Below are 19,122 nucleotides of genomic sequence, written 5' to 3' on the forward strand. Positions count from 1 at the left end.
TAAGCCCAACTCTGCAAGTGAAATCATTGTCCTCCCCCTACGTGGGACATGACATTCAGGGTGAAAATCTTCCTGGTGACGTGAGAGAGGACTCCCAAGGATGAATCCAGACCTGGCACCATGGGATCAAGAATTCCATCCTGACCAAAAGAGGGAAAAGAAGTGTAATTAATAAAGTATCAGTAGCAGAGAGAATTCAAATAGAGTCGAGAGGCTACTCTGGAGGTTGCTTTTATGCAAGCTTCAGTTAGAAGTTGCTACCTATCATAACCTGCCAACCCCAACCAGGACCATTCCAGCCAATCTTAAAGAACACCTAGGGCAATTTATAAGATCCCACAAGGGTTCCAGGCACTAGAATATCTTGCCAGAAACCTACAATCTCCAGATGGGTCCCTGGTCCAGATAAGTCCTGACACCTAGTTCAGCCTCTCCAGAGTATCAGATAGTTCCATCTCCCTGCCCCACATTAGTGACAGACTCTTCCAATATAAAAAATTTAGAATTGCCATAGCCCAAACAACTCCAATGAGAGGTATGGAAAAATCAAAGGTGATGGTGGATTTATACGTGGAAGATAGAACTTAGAAAATGAATATGAATGCTGAATCATTAAATTGATATCTTCTAGTCTCCAGTATTTTAGAGCAGCTAGAAGTAAAAACTTAAAATTGTGAGATTGTAATCGATGTCAAAGTCTGAAATATGTTCTACAACTAATTGTGGGTGCTGTGCTTTGAAATTTATAGCTTTTTTGTATATATGTTATTGCTCACAAAAAAGAAGGGAAAAAGTCGATTGTGATGATAAAAAGTATTTAAGCCTTCTAGCCTCCTATATTCCAGCTAGCAGGAAAAATATGAGAGGATCCTATGGTAGCCCATGACAAACTCTGGGATCCGTCCTGTAACTATTTGTTGAAGAGTGCTTTGAAAACTATTGCTTTTTTATTTCTTTGCTTTGTATATATGTTATACTATACAATAAAAAAGTTTTTAAAAAAAGAGTATATATGACTCTAAAATATAGACACTGTCTTCCTTTCCCCTATGTTCTAAATTACTTTAACCCTAACTTGTTTGGCTTAATTCTTATCTCTAAATGTCTGATTATATATATATAATAGCCTCTCGAAATCCAGAAATAATAATCACCATTCTGGACTTAATGTGTCTGCTCTAAAAGCTCACAATCTCGGCCCCCATTTTCTTATTAGTATTTTCTTAAGGTGACCATGCCATTCTCGTCCTTTTGTTTCTGGCTTATTTTGTCTCACCAAATGTCCCGCATGTCAATTTGCACCATTGCATCCCTCACGATTTTGTTTCTTTTTGTAGCAGCACAACCTTCGTTCATAAACATACACTATCGTTCTCCAATCTACTTCTTCTTCAGTGTGTGCCTCAGCCACCTGCATTCATCTGGCATCATGTAGAGGGCCCAATGTACACAGTCCATCAACATTCTCAATTTTAGGTAATTTCATTGTTTCCAAGAGACAGAAACCAGTAAACACACCCTTGCTAAATAGGAGATCTAAACCTCCTCTTAACTCTTGTCCCTTCCTCCATTATTTACCTCTGCTGTTGCTGTGGTAGTGCTGATATTTCCCTTTTGAACATAGCTCATAGCACATAATAGCACTTTTCCCCCTGTACCCTGGACTTGGACACTCTTTATACAAGAGTCATATCTTTGAAGTAATTCTTGTGAGAACTCATTCATATTTCTAGTGTTAATCAGTGGGATACGTAGGTCTATACAACCCCTTTCAATCTTGTTCATCTTCAATATGGTAATATTACTTATAGACCCACTAGAGAACCTTCACTTTTATCTATTCCCTCACATTGGAGTTCAATCACATTAGCTAATGATTCACCCATCTCTAGCTTCTATTATCTCTAAGTCCCCTATATTCTGCATTATAAGCTCCTGATTATAGCTTTATTATTTGGGACATAAAAGTGGAATCATACAGTATATATATATATCCTTTTGTGTCTGGCTAACTTCACTCAGCATTATGTCCTCAAGGCTCATCCATCTTGTCATGTGCTTCAGGACGTCATTTTGTCTTACTGCTGCATAATATTCCATTTTATGTATATACCACATTTTGTTGATCCACTCATCTGTTGATGGGCATTTGGTTTGCTTCCATTTTTTGGCGATTGTGAACAATGCTCCTATGAACATTGGTGTGCAAATGTCTGTTTGTGTTGTTGCTTTCAGCTCCTCTGGGTATATACCAAGTATTGCTATTGTTGGGCCATAGGGCAACTCCATATTTAGTTTCCTAAGGAACTGCCGAACAGTCTTCCATAGTGACTGTGCAACTATACATTCCCACCAACAGTGCATAAATGTCCCACTTTCCCCACAGCCCCTCCAACATTCATAATTTCCTGTTTGTTTAATAGCAGTCATTCTTATAGGTGTGAGGTGGTATCTCATTTTAGTCTTGATCTACATTTCCCTTATGGACAATGAAAACAAGCATTTCTTCATGTGCTTTTGAACCATCTGTATTTGTTCTTCAGAAAAATGCCTATTCATATCTGTAGCCCATTTTATAATTGGGTTGTTTGTTCTTTTGTTGTTGAGTTGTATGATTTCTTTGTATATACAGGAAATCAAACCTTTGTCTGATATATGATTTCCAAATATTTTCTCCCATTGTGTTGGCTGCCTCTTCAACTTTTTGACAGTCTTTTGAGGTACAGAAGCATTTTATTTTGAGGAGTTCCCATTTATCTATTTTTTCTTTTGTTGCTTGTGCTCTGGGTGTACTGTTTAGGAAGCTACCTCCTATTACTAGGTCTTAAAGATGTTTCCCTCTATTTTCTTCTAGAAGCTTTATGGTAGTAGTTCTTGATCCACTTGGAGTTAGTTTTTGTGTAGCGTGTAAGACAGAGATCCTCTTTCATTCTTTTGGTTATTGATATCCAGTTCTTCCATGCCCAATATTTGAAAAGACTGTTTTGTCCCAGTTCAGAGGATTTGGGGGCCTTGTCAAAAATCAGTTGACCATAGATTTGGTGGTCTATTTCTGCACTCTCAATGTGATTCCATTGGTCAATGCTTCTATCTTTGTGCCAGTACCATGCTGTTTTGAGCACTGTGGTTTTATAATAGGTTTTAAAGTCAGAGAGTGTTAATCTTCCCACTTTGTTCTTCTTTTTTAGGATGACTTAGCTATTCAGGGTCTCTTTCCCCTCCAGATGAATTTGGTAGTTAGCTTTTCCAAATTTCCAAAGTAGGTTGTTGGAATTTTGATTGGTACCATGTTAAATCTCTAGATCAATTTGGGGAGAATTGACATCTTAACTATATTTAGCCTTCCTATCCATGAGTAGGGAATGTCTTTCCACCTATTTAGATCTCCTTTGATTTCTTTTAGCAATATTATGAAGTTTTCTGTGCACAAGTCTTTTATGTCCCTAGTTAAGTTTATTCCTAAGCACTGATTCTTTTAGTTACTGTTTTGAATGGAATTTTTTCCTTAACTGACTCCTCAGCTAGATCATTGTTTGTGTATAGACATTTTACAGATTTTTGCACATAAATTTTATATCCCACCACCTTGCTGAATTTATTAACTCAAGTAACTTTGCTATGGATTTCTCAGGATCTTCTAAGTATCATATCATCTGCAAATAGTGAGAGTTTTACTTCTTCCTTTCCAACTTGGATGACTTTTATTTCTTTGTCCTGCCTGATTGCTCTAGCTAGAACCTCTAGCTCAATGTTGAATAATAGTGGTGACAGTGGGCATTCTTGTCTTGTACTTGATCTTAGGGGAAAAGCTTTCAGTCTCTCTCCATTGAGTACGATGCTGGCTATTGGTTTTTCATATATTCCCTTTATCATATTGAGGCAGTTTCCTTTGATTCTTATCTTTTGAAGTGTTTTTATCAGAAAAGGATGCTGAAATTTGTCTAATGCTATTTCGGCATCAATCAAGATGATCATGTGATTTTTTTCCTTTTCAATTTGTTAATGTGCTGTATTACATTAATTGATTTTCTTGTGTTGAACCATCCTTAAATTCCTTGTATAAAACCCACTTGGTCATGGTGTATAGTTCTTTTAATGTGCTTTTGGATTCAATTTGCTAATATTTTATTAAGAATTGTTGTATCTATGTTCATTAGGGAGATTGCCCTGTAGTTTTCCTTTCTTTAACATCTTTACCCAGTTTTGGTACTAAAATGATATAAGCGTCATAAAATGAGTTAGGTAGAGTTCCTTTTGCCTCAATTTTTTTGAAAAGTTTCAGCAGGATTGGTGTTAGTTCTTTCTGGAATGTTTGATAAAATTCCCCTGTGAAGCCATCTGGTCCTGGGCTTTTCTTTGTAGGAAGATTTTTGATGACTGATCAAATCTCTTTATTTGTGATTGGCTTGTTGAGATCTTCCATTTCTTCCTGAGTCAGTGTAGCTTGTTTGTGTATCTCCAAGAATTTGTCCATTTAATCTAAGTTCTCTAGTTTGTTGGCATATAGTTGTTCATTGTATCCTCTTATGATTTCTTTTATTTCTTCAGGGGCTGTGGTAATGCATCCCTTCTCATTTCTGATTTTGTTTATTTGCATCCTCTCTCTTTTTTTCTTTGTCAGTCTTGCTAGTGGCCCATCAATTTTATTGATTTTTTCAAAGAACCAACTTTTGATTTTGTTGATTCTTTCAACTATTCTTCTGTTCTCCCATTCATTTATCTCTGTTTTAATCTTTGTTATTTCTCTTCTTCTATTTGGTTTGGGGTTAGTTTGCTGTTCTTTCTTAAGTTCTTCCCGGTGTGCTGTTAAATCCTCGATTTTTCCTCTTTCTTGTTTTTTAATATAGGCATTTAGGGCAATATATTTCCCTCTCAGCACAGCCTTTGCCGCATCCCATAAGTTCTGATAAGTTGTAGTCTCATTTTCATTCATCTCCAGATTGCTACTGATTTCTCTAGGAATTTCTTCTTTGACCCACGGGTTGTTTAAGAGTGTGTTATTTAATCTCCATATATTTGTGAATATTCTCGTTCTTTGGTGGTTATTGAGATCCAGCTTCATCCCATTTTGATCAGAGAAAGTGCTTTGAATAATTTCAATGTCTTTGAATTTATAAAGACCTGTTTTGTGCCCCAGCATATGATCTATCTTGGAGAATATTTCATGAGCACTATAGAAGAATGTATATCCTTATGCTTTGGGGTGAAATGACCTATAAATGTCTGTTAGGTCTAATTCATATTTCCTTGTTGATCTCTCTCATTTTTGAAGGACAGTTTGTCTGGGTACTGAATTCTCAGCTGGAAGTCTTTCTCTTTCAGGATCTTAACTATATCATACCACCTCCTTCTCGCCTTCTTGGTGCCAGTTGAGTAGTTCAAACGCAGTCTTATGTGGTTTCCCTTGTATGTAGTAGATTGTTTTTCTCTTGCACTTTCAGGATTTTCAGCTTCTTTTCAACATTTGACAGACTGATTAATATGTGTCTTGGAGTAGGCCTATTAGAATTTATTCTATTTGGAGTATGTTTGGCTTCTTTGATTTGAATATTTATGTCTTTTATAAAGGTTGGAAAGCTTTCCTCCATTATATCCTCCACTAATTTTCCTAGCTCTTTATTCTTCTTTTCTCCTTCTGGGTCACCAATGATTCTTATATTTGTGTGCTTTGTTTTGTCCATCATTTCCCTGAGAACCAACTGAAAATTTTCCATCTTTTTTTCCATTTACTCTTTTACATGTTTGAAATCAGTTGTCCTGTCTTCTAGTTAACTTATTCTTTATTCTGCCTCTTCAAATCTGCTGTTGTGTGTTTCTAGTATATATATTTTTTTGCGGGAGGGAGGGGGTGCGTGGTCCAGGAATTGAACCCAGGTCTCCCACATGGAAGGCGAACATTCTACCACTGAACCACCTGTGCACCCTCTAGTATATTTTTTGTTTGGTCTACAACAACTTTAATCTCTATGATATCAGCCATTTTTGTATTTATTCATTCACATTCCTCTTTATGCTCTTCTAGTGTCTTCTTTATGTCCTTTATGTCATTAGCCATCCCATATATTTTATTTAGTAGAGTTATATGAACATCTTTGATTATTTGTTCCAATGTCAGTGTCTCCTCTGGTATTTTAATTTGGTCATTAAGATGTGCTATATCTGTCTGCATCTTGATAAGCTTAGTGATCTTCTGTTGCCTTCGAGGCAAGTAAATATCTTTATAGGATTACTTTGGAAGTTGATTTCTTTCAGTAGTCTAAAGCTGTGTATGCAGGATAGCTATGGAGTAGTATGTAGGTCATGGGGTGGGACACAAAAGTGTGGTAATGGGTTGTGGCACAGGTATATGCATGGGTTGGGGATGCACTGGTGCCTGTGAGTGTGGGGTATGGGGCATGGGGTTGCAGAAGGGCTGTGTGGGGGCTGTGGGGATGAGATGCAGCTCAGGCAGACCTTGGGGTGCAGGAGTGGTGTGCAGCATGGAGGACATAGAGGTAGGGTGTGGCAGGAGGTGGATGGGCATCTGTGCGAATGCACGGAGGCTGATATACAGGCATGATGTGGGTGGATTGTGGAGATTGTGGGTATCAGGGTGTGGGGTTCAGGGCGTAAAGGTTGGGGCACAAGAAGAGGAGGGTGCTGGTGTGTCCTTGCACAGGGGGAGGGCTCTAGGGAGGCCAGGATGTGGATGTGTGAGTGTACAGGGGCAAAGCACGGGATGTGGGGACTGTGGAACATGGATTGGGGTGAGTGACATTAGGTGAGCAGGGTCCTGACGCTGGTGTGGAGGTGTGGATGTGGGGGTGAGCAGGGGTACATCCGTATGCAGGGTGGAGGCTATGTGGTACAGGCCACTTACACCCTGGAATTGCTATTCCAGTCCTTTTTTCTAGCTGTTTCTTGGAGCAGGGGTGAACTCCACCTATCCTTTCTGCTATCTTTCCCAGAGGGACAGGGGACAGGAGGAAGGACATCCCATTCTCTCTTGAGCCCAATCCAATCTACCATAATTGTCCTTATCTAGGTCCCAAATCTGAAGATCCATTTTCAGTTCTAAAGGACTCCCATTAGACAGAGTTGACGACTCTCTTTTCTTTTTCTCCTGCTCTCAGTACCACTGCTTCTCATACCTATCAATGCTTGCTGATGGGAATGCCCCCAAACTCAGCATTTGGGTTTCTTTTCTCTCTTCTACACATACTCAGTGCTCTTTGTCTTATGGCTTTAAATACCACAGATATGCTGACCATTCCCAAATTTACACCCTTAGTCCCTCTTCCTTGAACTCTAGGTTCCCATATCATTGAGAATGGCCCCTTGGACTTTGTGTTAAGTTGAATTATATATGCCCACAAACATGTTCCTGATTTTAATCGTCATTCCTGTTGGTGTGAATTCGTTTTAAGTAGGATCTCTTGTGAAAATGTGGCCCAAATGAATGAGGATGGGTCTTGATCAAGATTACTGGAAGCTTTACAAGGAGAAGTCAGAAGTTGGCAGGAACCTGGAAGAGAAAAGAGAAGACATTGGCTTGTGAGATACAAGCCAAGGAACCCCAAGGATTGCTGGCAAGTCAATACCAGGACACTACAGGTTTTCGAAAGAAAGCATGGTCTTGTCAATGCCTTGACTTTGAATTTTAGCCTCTGATACCATTAGCCAACAAAGTCCTGTTGTTCAAAATGGCTAAATTTGGGGTATTTCTGATAGCAACTCAGATATACTAAGATTGTTTTATAATATTTTGAACTTGGTATGCCCAAAACTAATTCTTTTCTGGCCTGCTGTATCTACAGTCTTCTCCGTGTCATGAATGGAAACCTCACCCTTCCAGTTACTCAGGCCAGTCTTCCAGGAGTCATCCTTGATTCCTTTTTCATAATCACAACCGATCTATGAACAAATTCCATTGCTCTGCCTTCAAAATAAATCCAGAACCCTCTTTCTCCTCACGCACAGCGTTTTTCCTGGTTCCATGCACCCAGCTTTCATGCCTGGCCTATTGCAGTGATCTTCTAAGTAGACACCCTGCTTTTGCATCTGCCACTTTGGCTTATTTGCCATACAGTAGTCAGGGTGAGTGTACTGGCTTGAAAAAATGTTTGTACCCTAGAAAAGCCATGTTTTAACACTAATCCCATTTTGTAAAGGCAGCCATTTCTTCTAATCCTTATTCAGTACTGTATGCTTGAAATTGTAATTACATCATTTTCCTGAAGATGTGACTCAACCAAGAGTGGTTAAGCTGGATTAGGTGGAGACCTGTCTCCACCCATTCAGGTGGATCTTGATTAGTTTACTGGAATCCTATAAAAGAGGAAACATTTTGGAGAATGGGAGGGATTCTGAGAGAGCAGAGAATGACATAGACACAAGAAGCAGAGAGTCCACCAGGCAGTGACCTTTGGTGGTGAAGCAGGAAAATGCCTCCCGGGGAGCTTCATGAACCAGGATTCCTGGAGAGAAAGCTAGCGGATGACCCCATGTTTGCCACATGCTTTTCCAGATGAGAGAAAACCCTGACCCTGTTCACCATTTGCTTTTCCACTTGAGAGAGAAACCCTGAACTTCATCAGCCTTCTTGAACCAAGGTACCTTTCCCTGGATGCCTTAGATTGGACATTTCTATAGACTTGCTTTAATTTGGACATTTTCTTGGCCTTAAAACTGTAAATTAACAACTCATTAAATTCCCCTTTTTAAAAGCCATTCCATTTCTGGTATATTGCATTCTGGCAGCTAGCAAACTAGAACAGTGAGCCTCTTAAAATGTAAGTCAGATCATCTCCCTCATCTCAAAACCAATGCCTGCTCATCTCACCTAGAGTGACACTAAAAGAGCTCACTGTGGCTTGCAAGGCCCTATATCATTTGACCCTATTAACCCTCTGACATTATGTCATAACACACTTCCCTTCCTCACTCCTGCCACACTCATGTCCTGGCTATTCCCTGAACATGCTAAATATTTCCACCTCAGGTCTTTGCATTTGCCATTCTATCTGCCTGGAATGCTCTTTGCCTGTGTATCTTTCTGGCTCTTTTCCTCACCTGCTCCTGTGGCCTTGTTGAGCAGGACTTCCCTAGATGCCCAAACTAAAATTGCACCACTCTCCAGCCCCCTGCACATCCTAATTCCACTCTTAGACTGAATTTTCTCGTTAGCATCTGTCAGTGCCTGTCCTACTATATATTTTACCTACCTATCTGGTTTATTTTCTCTCTCCTCTATGAGAATGTAAGTTCTATGAAGTCAGGGATATTCTCCTGCTTTGTTTATTGCTATACCCTACTCCTTGGCACAAACTGGAGCCTGCCAAGGTCTAGCTGGAAAAACAGAAACCACTCCGCATATTTCAAAGCAGATAGGAATTTAATACAGGGCCTTAGGTATTTACAAAATGATTGAAAAAGGCTGAAGAAGTGAAAGTTAGAGGGCTTACAGGGTGCCTGTCAGAAACCAGGAAACAGCTGTATCCTGCTCTGGTCTGTAATGTGAGGAAGTGCTGGAAGCCACTACTGCAGCTGCAGAAACCCGTACACCCCAGATGAGGACCTGATCTTCTTTCTGTTTAGATTCCATGCACTTCCTTTCACTAGCGGGACTTCAACTGGACCCTGCTGCAAGGCGTGCCGGGAAATGTGGTTCCAGTCTTCCCGATCCTTTGATTAAATGGGGTGGGTATGGTGCTGGAAGCCAGCAGACAGTATTCAACAAAAACTTGTTAAATGTGATAAGAAAGATTAGAATGAGCAGTACAGTGTATCATTCATACATTTGTAGTATCGCAAGTCCTTTGGGAACACATCTCCCTTTGACAATGTCCAGCTGGATCCAGAGCAGAGAAAGGAAGAGTTTGCTATTTCTCTATGTTGGGTCAGTGGAAGAGGAAGAACTGGAGCTGCCCAGGAATAGATGGGCCTTGTTGGGCTCGTTCCTGACCACAGGGGATCCACGTTTTTGCATGCTCTATGAGAAGCAAAATTCTGTCTTTGAGATGCAAAATTCTGCTGACAAATGAGCATTTGCGCAATGACATGGGTCCTCTGCTTGCTAGTCATGACACCACTTAACTGCTTCACTGCCTATCTCTCTCTCTCTCTTTTTTTCTTTTATTATTACATGGGCAGGCACCGGGAATCAAACCCGGGTCCTCTGGCATGGCAGGCAAGTGTTCTTGCCTGCTGAGCCACCGTGGCCCACCCCACTGCCTATCTCTTGAAGAGTATTGTTTATTTGTGTAACCACTTGAGCAGTATATTGGACTTTTCATCATTTTACTGAAATAAGTAGAAAACTAAAAAAATGAAAGTGTTATTAATCTTGAGATAGCATTTTTCATCTATCACATTAGCAAAGATGAAATAGAATCGCATAGTGTGGGAGACAGCTATTCTCACGTGCTGCTGGTGGGAGTATTGGTCAACCTCCATGGTGGGCACTTTTGCAATGTTTATTAAAATTGCTAATACATTTGATCTAGAGACCTTTTAAGTCCACTTCTGAGAGTTTATCAAGTATACTTACTATCTTAGTTTGCCAGGCTGCTATCAAAAGTACCACACAGTGGGTTGGCACAATAGGAATTTATCTTTTCATAGTTTCATAGGCCAGAAGTATAATATCCAGATACCTGCAAGATTTGCTTTCTCCCCCTAGACGATATGTTTAGCATTCTGCTGCTGGCTGCGAGCGATCCTTGGCATTCCTTGACATTCCCATCACATGGCAATATCCTCTTCTTTCTCTTCTGGGTTCCTGCAGATTTCCTGTTTTTAGCTCCTCCCTGGGGATTTATCTTCATAAATTCTCCAGTGATCAGATTAAGGTCTTGTTCAGTGGGGCCACACTTCAAGTGAAAATAACATCTTCAAGAATTCCTCCTTACAATGGGTTCACATCCTCAGGGATGGATTAAGATTAAGAAGAAGCCTAAATAGGGTACATACTCAATCTATCACACTCATGCCTGTGTGTGTCAATACACATGCAAATTTTTCATCCAAACATTACTTGAAAGATTAGAAATAACCAAAATGTGCTTTCACAGGGGAGTGATCAATTGAATGATGGTACAATCATCCAATGCTATACACTGTCTCTATTGAAAAGACCAAGGAAGCTCTTTCCATATTGATATAGAGCCATTTCTAAGATGAAAATGAAAATTGCAAAATGCAGATCATTGATATTTGCACAGGGAATCCCTAAAATATGCAAGATATAAGACGTACTGATTGCTTCTGCAGAAGGAAACTGGGAGGCTGGGGTCAGGGTGGCAGGGAGACTTTTCTCCATATACCCATGCTAAAGTGTAGATCTCAAAAGACAGAGTATGATTAAGATCTTGATGGAAATCCTTAAGGAGGCTGCAAATCTCTCTCTCTCTTTTAACTTTGTATTGAAATATATCATATACACAGAGAAGTGCACATATCATATGTGAACCGCTCATGGAGTTTTCACACCCTGAATCCAATCAGGCAGCCAGCACCCAGATCAAGAATTAAAACATGACTGGTCTTCAGAATCTCCCTTCAGGCCACTTTTCAATTCCCAGCCCTACTTCAGACAGCACCAATCACTTTTGCCTGTTTTAAACATTTTATATAAATCGAATCATACAGAATGTATTGTTTTGAGAGTCTCAAAGCTTTGGCCTTAATCAGATGCCTTGTTGGCTTTAAGTAGACTGACTATCTGTCCTGGTTTGCCTGGGACTAGGGGGGGGGTACCTGGGACAATGGACTTCCAGTTTTAAAGCTGGGACAGTCCTGGGCAAACCAGGGGCCAGCTACTTAATGTAAAGCTTAAGCCAGCTGACTTTGTGTCCCAGGGTAAAGGAAAAGAATCACTTCAAGGTTGGAAATGCAATTTGAACAAGTGTGTGTCACGAGTTTCCTTAGGAATTCTAGAGCTGGTCTCAGCTTCCTGAGAATGTGGGGCTAATTTGTGTTTTGATATTTGACTTGTGTCAACGTAGACATTTCTGGGAAAGGTTAGCGTAAGAAATAATGGACCTGTCTCCCCAGGGACATCACCAGGCTGGTCCCTGATCTTGCCTTGTGCTTTGGGCTTGGGGTGGGAGGAGGTTAGAGACTTCTCCTGGCAGAGGCAGAAGAGCCAGGTAGCCCAGGGGGTCCTGCCTCACCCCGCCAGATATTCCAGGGAAGGAATCAGAGCCTGGGACACCTTCTTTTGCTTCTACTACGTTGCACCTTGGGCAAAACTGTTTCTGCTGATGAAGCATGCTGTGGCATTCAGACTCTTCATTGGAGCTTTACTGTCTTATTTTGCAGACTCTTCTCCTTTCTTCTGAAAATAGGAAGCAAATTTAGAATGGGTCTAATCTAGGAGAAGAATAGACTAAGGAAAGTAATTAAATGGCATGAATCTTGTAAAGCAGTTTCCAAATGAGGAAACAGTAAGAAAAATTTAAATGAGAGGTAGCTAGTAACAGAAAGGGAAAATTAGAGAAAGGTTTTTTTTTTTTTCCCCTGATGGGATCTGTCAGAATTAAATTGTTTTTCTAGTTTTTTGTCATTGCAACATAAGAAAATGATTAGATGTGTTTTAAGCCATGTTCAAGTGAGTGTTTGAGGTATGTTAAAATAGAGACATTGTGGTATATGTGAAGTTTTTTGGGGGGAGTACACTGGGGTGGGGGTGCCTCCTGGAGATGGAGCAGCTGACCCTGGGGTTGAGTGAAGACCTCTGATCAGGAGGGCCAAACCACGTGTCCCAACATTAGACAGAGGAGAGGGCACTTCTTTCTAATATGGGCTCTTAGTGGGTTAAATTGTGTCCTCAAAATGAGATGCTGGAATCCTAACTCCCGGTACCTGTGAATGTGATCTTATTTGGAAACAGTACGTCTGATCTTATTTGGAAAGAGTACATCTGCAAAGGTGTTAAAATGAGATCCTACTGGGTTTGGATGGGTCCTAAATCCAATGACTGGTGTCCTTACAATGAGGGGGATATATGAGTATAGAGACACACAGACGGAGGGAAGAGGGCCAGTGAAGATACCGGCAAGAGAGTGGCACTGGGTGGATTCTCCTGCAGAACCTCCAGAAGGAACCAGCCATGGTTTCAGACGTGCGTCCTCTTGAACTGGGAGAGAATGAACCCCTGTTGTTGTCAGCCATGCAGCTTGTGGCCCATTGCTATGGCAGGCCCGGGAAGCCAAGACCCAACTCAAAATTGGTTTGCGTGGTGGGGGCCATGAACCGACGTCAAGCACCTCTCGCACAAGTCCATTGTACCAGCGAGGATTTATGTATTTAATGGTTTGTCTTCCTTCTCCCAGGTAAGCCAGGAGAGGCCAGTTTAGTTACCAACCCAGAGGAAGGGGCCAGTGAGTCGGCTGATTGACTCAGGACCCTTCTTACAGAGCACCCAGAATGGGGGAGTCTGGGAATTAAAAAGGGAAAAGGAAACACCTTTTAGTGGAATACGGTAGCTCCACAAGCCTTCTCATAAACCTGACACATCCCTAACGTAACCCCGAGCTTCATTAACCATCTAGGTTCTGGGTTCCAGCTGACTCATGGGCTGTGGCCGTGGTAGGTGCCACATTTTTTGTTTGTTTTGGATGGGCAGGCACCGGGAATCGAACCCGGGTCTCCGGCATGGCAGGTGAGAACTCTGCCACTGAGCCACTGTCACCCACTCATGCAAGCTTGTGCTTACATTTTTTAATCCTCAAGCTTGTGCTTACATTGTAAAATGAAATCTTCAGCTTCCATGGAATAACACAGCTTGGTAAATTATGCGGGGCTATGAATATGTGTGTTATTAAAGATCAGCAGTTATGCCCAAATAGTGGAAAATAATGGAAGTAAAAATCCTTTATCATAAAAGCCTCAGACTGATGTTTAAAGTGATGGGAATTACTTTCTCCTTATTTTATGAGCATTTTATGCCAAACCACATGGGGTTCCAGTGAAGGCATTCTCTTTTCCTTTAAGTGGGTGGAACAAAAAGATGGTCTGTAGTGAAGTAATATTAGTGTTTAGTTTTTCAGTAGTTGGTATTTAGTATTATATTTAGTATTTTAGTATTCTCAATTATAATTTCTAATAGAAAAAGTTCTGACTGATGGAATAGGAGAAAAAATAAAACAGATGTGTTAAAAGTGCGTTGCGTTTTCTCCAGCCTCCTCTCTGGCTTTATTAGTCTTGTGTTCTGAAGAGTGTGGGAAGAGCCTCGATGCCTGTGGACAGTGGGCACCGTACCCCTGTCCTTCACATGCCGTGGGCTGCATTTAACTTTCTAGTCCTACCTCATATGGGTTATAACATGGGTTACGGTTATAAGTCAATGAGTTTCATTTTTAATGACTGCATCAGAACGTATATGATCAATGCTTCTAACTTTCCAAGTAGGCATTGGGCAAACTACACTTTAAAAAAACTATTTATTTTGAAATCCTTTCAAACTTATGGGACAGTTGTAAAAATAATACAAACCCCGAGCGGTGCAATGGTGGCTCAGTGGCAGAGTTCTCGCCGGCCATGCCGGAGCCTGGGTTCGATTCCCGGAGACTGCCCATGCCAAAAAATAACAACAACAACAACAACAATAATAATAATACAAGCCCTATACAGAGGACTTCAACATACCCCTTCCTCTCCCAGACACCCAGATCTGCCAACTGTTAATACTTTTCCACATCTGCCTTACTATTCTTATTCATACATACGTATGTATGCATCTATCTATCTATTTGCCCTCTTAATATTTGAGAGCAAGTTGCACACATCATACTTTTTGAACCCATAAAAATACTTCCTTGTACATTTCCCACAAACAAGGATATTCACTTAGGTAATCATCTTAAGCGCAGTTATCAAGTTCAGGAAATTTAACATTGATATAAAGCTTACAGTCTATATCCCAATTTTTTCCCATGTCCCAATAACGTCCTTTTGAGCCCCTCCTCCTCTGTTCTTAGCTCTTATCCAGTATCATGTATTGCTTTTAATTGTCATTACAGGAAAACTACATTTTTATTTTAGTGATATTTGCCTTTTGTGAAAACACTTTCAGAAGCACCTAATTTCACTTCCTTCCTCCTTTCCTCCGTTCCTTCCTTTCTTTCCCCCTTGTTCCCTCCTTCCTTCCCTTTTCCTTTCTTCTTTCCCTCTTCCTTCCCCCTCCCTCCCTCCTTTCCTCCCTTACTTTCTTCTTCCTCACTTATTGAACACCTACTAGATGTTGGACCAGAAGCCTAAAATGAATAAACTCAATTCCCTTAAAAAATATTTGTTGGCCACCTCTCTTTGTCTGTAAGACTCACTGGCCTGTGAGTGCTTAGGTTGAATGTGGCAAGTGCGGTGTGTAAACAGATGGCTGAGGCCAGTGTGCAGGATGCACAGCAGATGTGTGTGCAGAGCTCCACGGGAGACCACGTCAAGAGATGACAAAGTGGACTTGGCAGGAAAGGCAGGGGCTGGCCCCCGAATAATGCTACGTGGGGTATAAGAACACCCAGTCCTGGCACCCACCTGGAGATGGCAAAGTGAATGAAAGCTCAGGTGGGTCGGAGTTTGCCAGGTGAGGCTGGTAGTATGGAGGGGTGACAGAAGAGAGGGGACAGGACAATCGGAGTGTTTTTATGAGCCCAGTGGAGGGCTGGGCCCATGGCAGGGCTATGTCGAGAATGTCGGGACAGACATCAGGGGACCCCAGGGGGTGAGTGGAAGCATAGACATGCTGTTTAAGAGAGGCCAGCCCTGGACATGGGCTTGAATTCCAGGATGAAGTGCAGGAAGAACAAAGAAAATGGGCAAAAGTAAGAAGGCACCAGTCAGGAGGCTGTGCCTCCTGCACAAAGAGCAGCTTCTGCAAAGAGTTGGAGAATGAAGCTGATGATGGGGCAGGACCTAGTTCATGGGCCCCAGAAACGAGACCCAGCAACAGGAGCTGAGGACGTGGCAGACCACAGGCTCTTTATCCTTTATCCTTTCAGTACAGCATTCGCTGCCCCTGGTTCTTAAGAAACCCAGGGTCCTTCTAGAGTGTGCAGGTGAAATGCAGGATGTCCAGTTAACTCGGTACCTCAGAAAAGAAAAAAATGGGTTTTTTTTTTTGTTTTTTTTTTTAGTATTAGTGTGTCCAAAATACTACAAAGGACATATTTTGTTAAAAAAAATTCTTCATTGTTTCTCTGGAATTCAAATTTAGCTGGGCATCCTGTATTTCCATTTGCTGAATCTGGCATCTTTAGGCTCTTTCAGCAATAAAGGGACTTGGATGCAGGTAAGACATTTGGATTTGCTCTGTGGACTTTGGACAGGCAGCAAAGGCATTTTCACTGGGGGTTTAAGCGAGCAGATGACAAAGTTTCTCTGGTGAGATTAAAAGAGCTCGTGTGTGTGAGTGTGTGTGAGGGATGGGTTAGCACCTGGCTTGGTCCACACTCAGCACCCACCATGTGCCAGTGATGTGGGACTGCATGTCTTTTCCACCACCACGACAAAGGGCGAGAAGGCCAGGGGAACAAGGTGGGCCGAGGTGCAGGACTGGCCACTGTAATGGCCTGTTCCACTCTAATGGTCCAATCAATAGTGGCTGAGCTCAGGGTTGAGACCTGGGGAAACAGAGGGAAATGAAAAGCCACATGGTAAACAGTCTGGATAAAGAGAAAGATGGTGTGGTAGTTAGATTCAGTTGTCAACTTGGCCAGGTGAAGGCACCTAGTTTTGTTGCTGTGGACATGAGCTAATGGTACGTGAACCTCATCTGTTGCTCATTACATCTGCAGTCGGCTAGGAGGCGTGTCTGCTGTAATGAATGATGTTTGATTTAATTGGCTGGTGCTTAAATGAGAGAGCTCAGTGTAGCACAGCCCAAGCAGCTTGGCATTCCTCATCTCAGCACTTGCAACTCAGCCCAGGTCTTTGGAGGTGCAGAAAGAAATCACCTCAGGGAAAGTTGTTGGAACCCAGAGGCCTGGAGAGAAGGCCAGCAGAGATTACCCTGAGCCTTCCCACGTAAGAAAGAACCTCAGGTGAAAGTTAGCTGCCTTTCCTCTGAAGAACTAACAAGATAAATCCCCTTTTATTAAGAGCCAATCCGTCTCTGGTATGTTGCATTCTGGCAGCTAGCAAACTAGAACAGATGGAGAATAGTGTATATTAATGCAACATACCTCAAATGTGAGAATGTTGAATGCTCAAAAATTCTAGTTATTGATTGAATATAAAGTATTCTAAAACTTTTCTCTCCACATTTCTTGAAACATTCTTGTACTGTTCTTTACGTATAGGTGGTTTGATTTAAAAACATACAAATACATTTATAGAGAGTTATTTATGTGAATACTGCTTTCCATGTTTTTTCCTCTAGTATACATTTTCCTTTTTGTGAAGGCAGGGGCATATGCTATAATATTAGTTATTACCTCTCTGTATTTGCTCTTTCTCTGTATATCTTAGTTTCCCAGAGCTTCCCTAATGAGGCAGTGCAAACAGCAGGAATTTATTGGTTGACAATTCTGGGGGCCAGACGTCCATATGAAGATGTCAGCAGGGTTCTACTTTCCCTGAAGCCGCAGTTTTCCTTGGCTTGTGGCATGACTCAGTCTCTGCCTCCATCGCACGGCTATCTCCTCTGTCTCCAAACTTCCTCTTCTTGTAAGGACTCCAGTCATGGGATTAGTACCCACCTGGATCCAGTTTGTCTTAGAGATCTGACTTCTAAATAGGGCCACATTCACAGGTTAGGGGTTAGAACTGGAACGTATCATTGGGGGAGCCCAGTTCAATGCATAATAGCATATGAACACTTGGAAAGACTGTTTTCATCAATTGGAAGATCGGGTGTTTACTATTGTTCAAAGTGGATGCAGAATCTACTTGAGTGGGTCTAAGACAAAAGGATTCAAATTGGAATATTCGTCGGCTTAAAGAATTTCCTAGAAGGATACACAAGCAGCCAGGAGAAACACCTGAAGATACTTAAGGACTTTTCTAACAGAATCCCTGGGCCACTGTTAGCCATCACTAGCCCTCTAACATTTCAGATCCTTCCGCATAGCTTTCCCAGGGATGACTTTCTCCCCTGTGCTACTATTCACCTCTTGTGTCTACCTTCCTGGGGAAACCCCCACTTGGCTTAACTCAGATCAACACAGGATCTGGACAGAAGGGTGTCTGGGAAATGTCTTAGCTTTCAGCTGCTGCAGTACAGGAAAACCTGCTGGGAAGAGGTTGGAGTGGATATGGAATGAGTCAACCTGCAGTAAATATCACCACTTACCTTTTAGCCACTCAACCTCACACACACCTTTCCTGCATTCCAACTTCCTAGCAACAGTACACTCCTACTCAAGGTGATGCAACCACCCCCCATGGAATAGAACATTCTCTCACCTAGTGGAAAGACCAATGGACTCAGCAGCCACTGCTCCCATCTCTGGAGTGTGCTCCTTCCTTCCCTAATTTGCCACTAATCCTCAGGGATGGCATGAAAAACATTCATGGCTGGTATGACAAGAGCTGCAAATGTGTTTGTCTGCATGAGCTGCTGCCACAAATATCACAAACTTGTTTTGATTTAGGAGGAGTTTGTTGGCTCAGGATTTTGAGGCTAGAAGAAGTCCAACATCAAGGCATCAACAAGGCAATGCCTTTTCTCCAAAAACTGTAGCCTTCTGGTGCTGGCTGTCAACTCTCCTTGGGGCGCCTTGGCTTGTATCTCTGCTTCTTGTCACATGGTGATGTCCTTTCCTTTCTCTCTTCAGTGACTTCCACATTCTATTTACAAGTCTTCCAGCAATCCAGATTTAGACCCACCCTCATTCAGTTGGGTCACACCTTACATAAAAATAACCTCCTGAGGGGTCCTGTTTTCAATGTGCTCACACCCACAGGAATAGGATTAGGATGAAGAGTATTTCTTTGTTGGGATCCATAATTCGCTCTACCACACCCAAACCAGAACAACTGGCTGCAGAGCTGGAGCAAAGCTCTGGAGCTCCTCTGAGCCTTAACCCTTCACCAGCTGAATTACAGTAAGGTTTGGGGTATTGGTGGAGGGCCTGGGGTGCCTCAGGTGGCGGGGGAGATCTTGGTGGCTCTGGAGAGTGGTTTAGAGGTATTTTCATGTGTAAC

General features: G+C 41.8%; 1 long non-coding RNA gene across 1 annotated transcript; it reads right to left on the bottom strand.

The window, feature by feature from the left end:
* Nucleotides 1-7,368: 7,368 nt before the first annotated feature.
* LOC143658982 (uncharacterized) lies at nt 7,369-18,312 on the bottom strand. Its single transcript, XR_013163390.1, has 3 exons — nt 18,269-18,312; nt 12,194-12,316; nt 7,369-7,504 (listed from the first exon to the last, which is right to left on the bottom strand). It is a non-coding gene; the product is annotated as an uncharacterized LOC143658982 (long non-coding RNA).
* Between the last annotated feature and the right edge of the window lie 810 nt (nt 18,313-19,122).

This window comes from Tamandua tetradactyla, chromosome 2, assembly GCF_023851605.1.
Source record: "Tamandua tetradactyla isolate mTamTet1 chromosome 2, mTamTet1.pri, whole genome shotgun sequence".
NCBI lineage: Eukaryota > Metazoa > Chordata > Mammalia > Pilosa > Myrmecophagidae > Tamandua > Tamandua tetradactyla.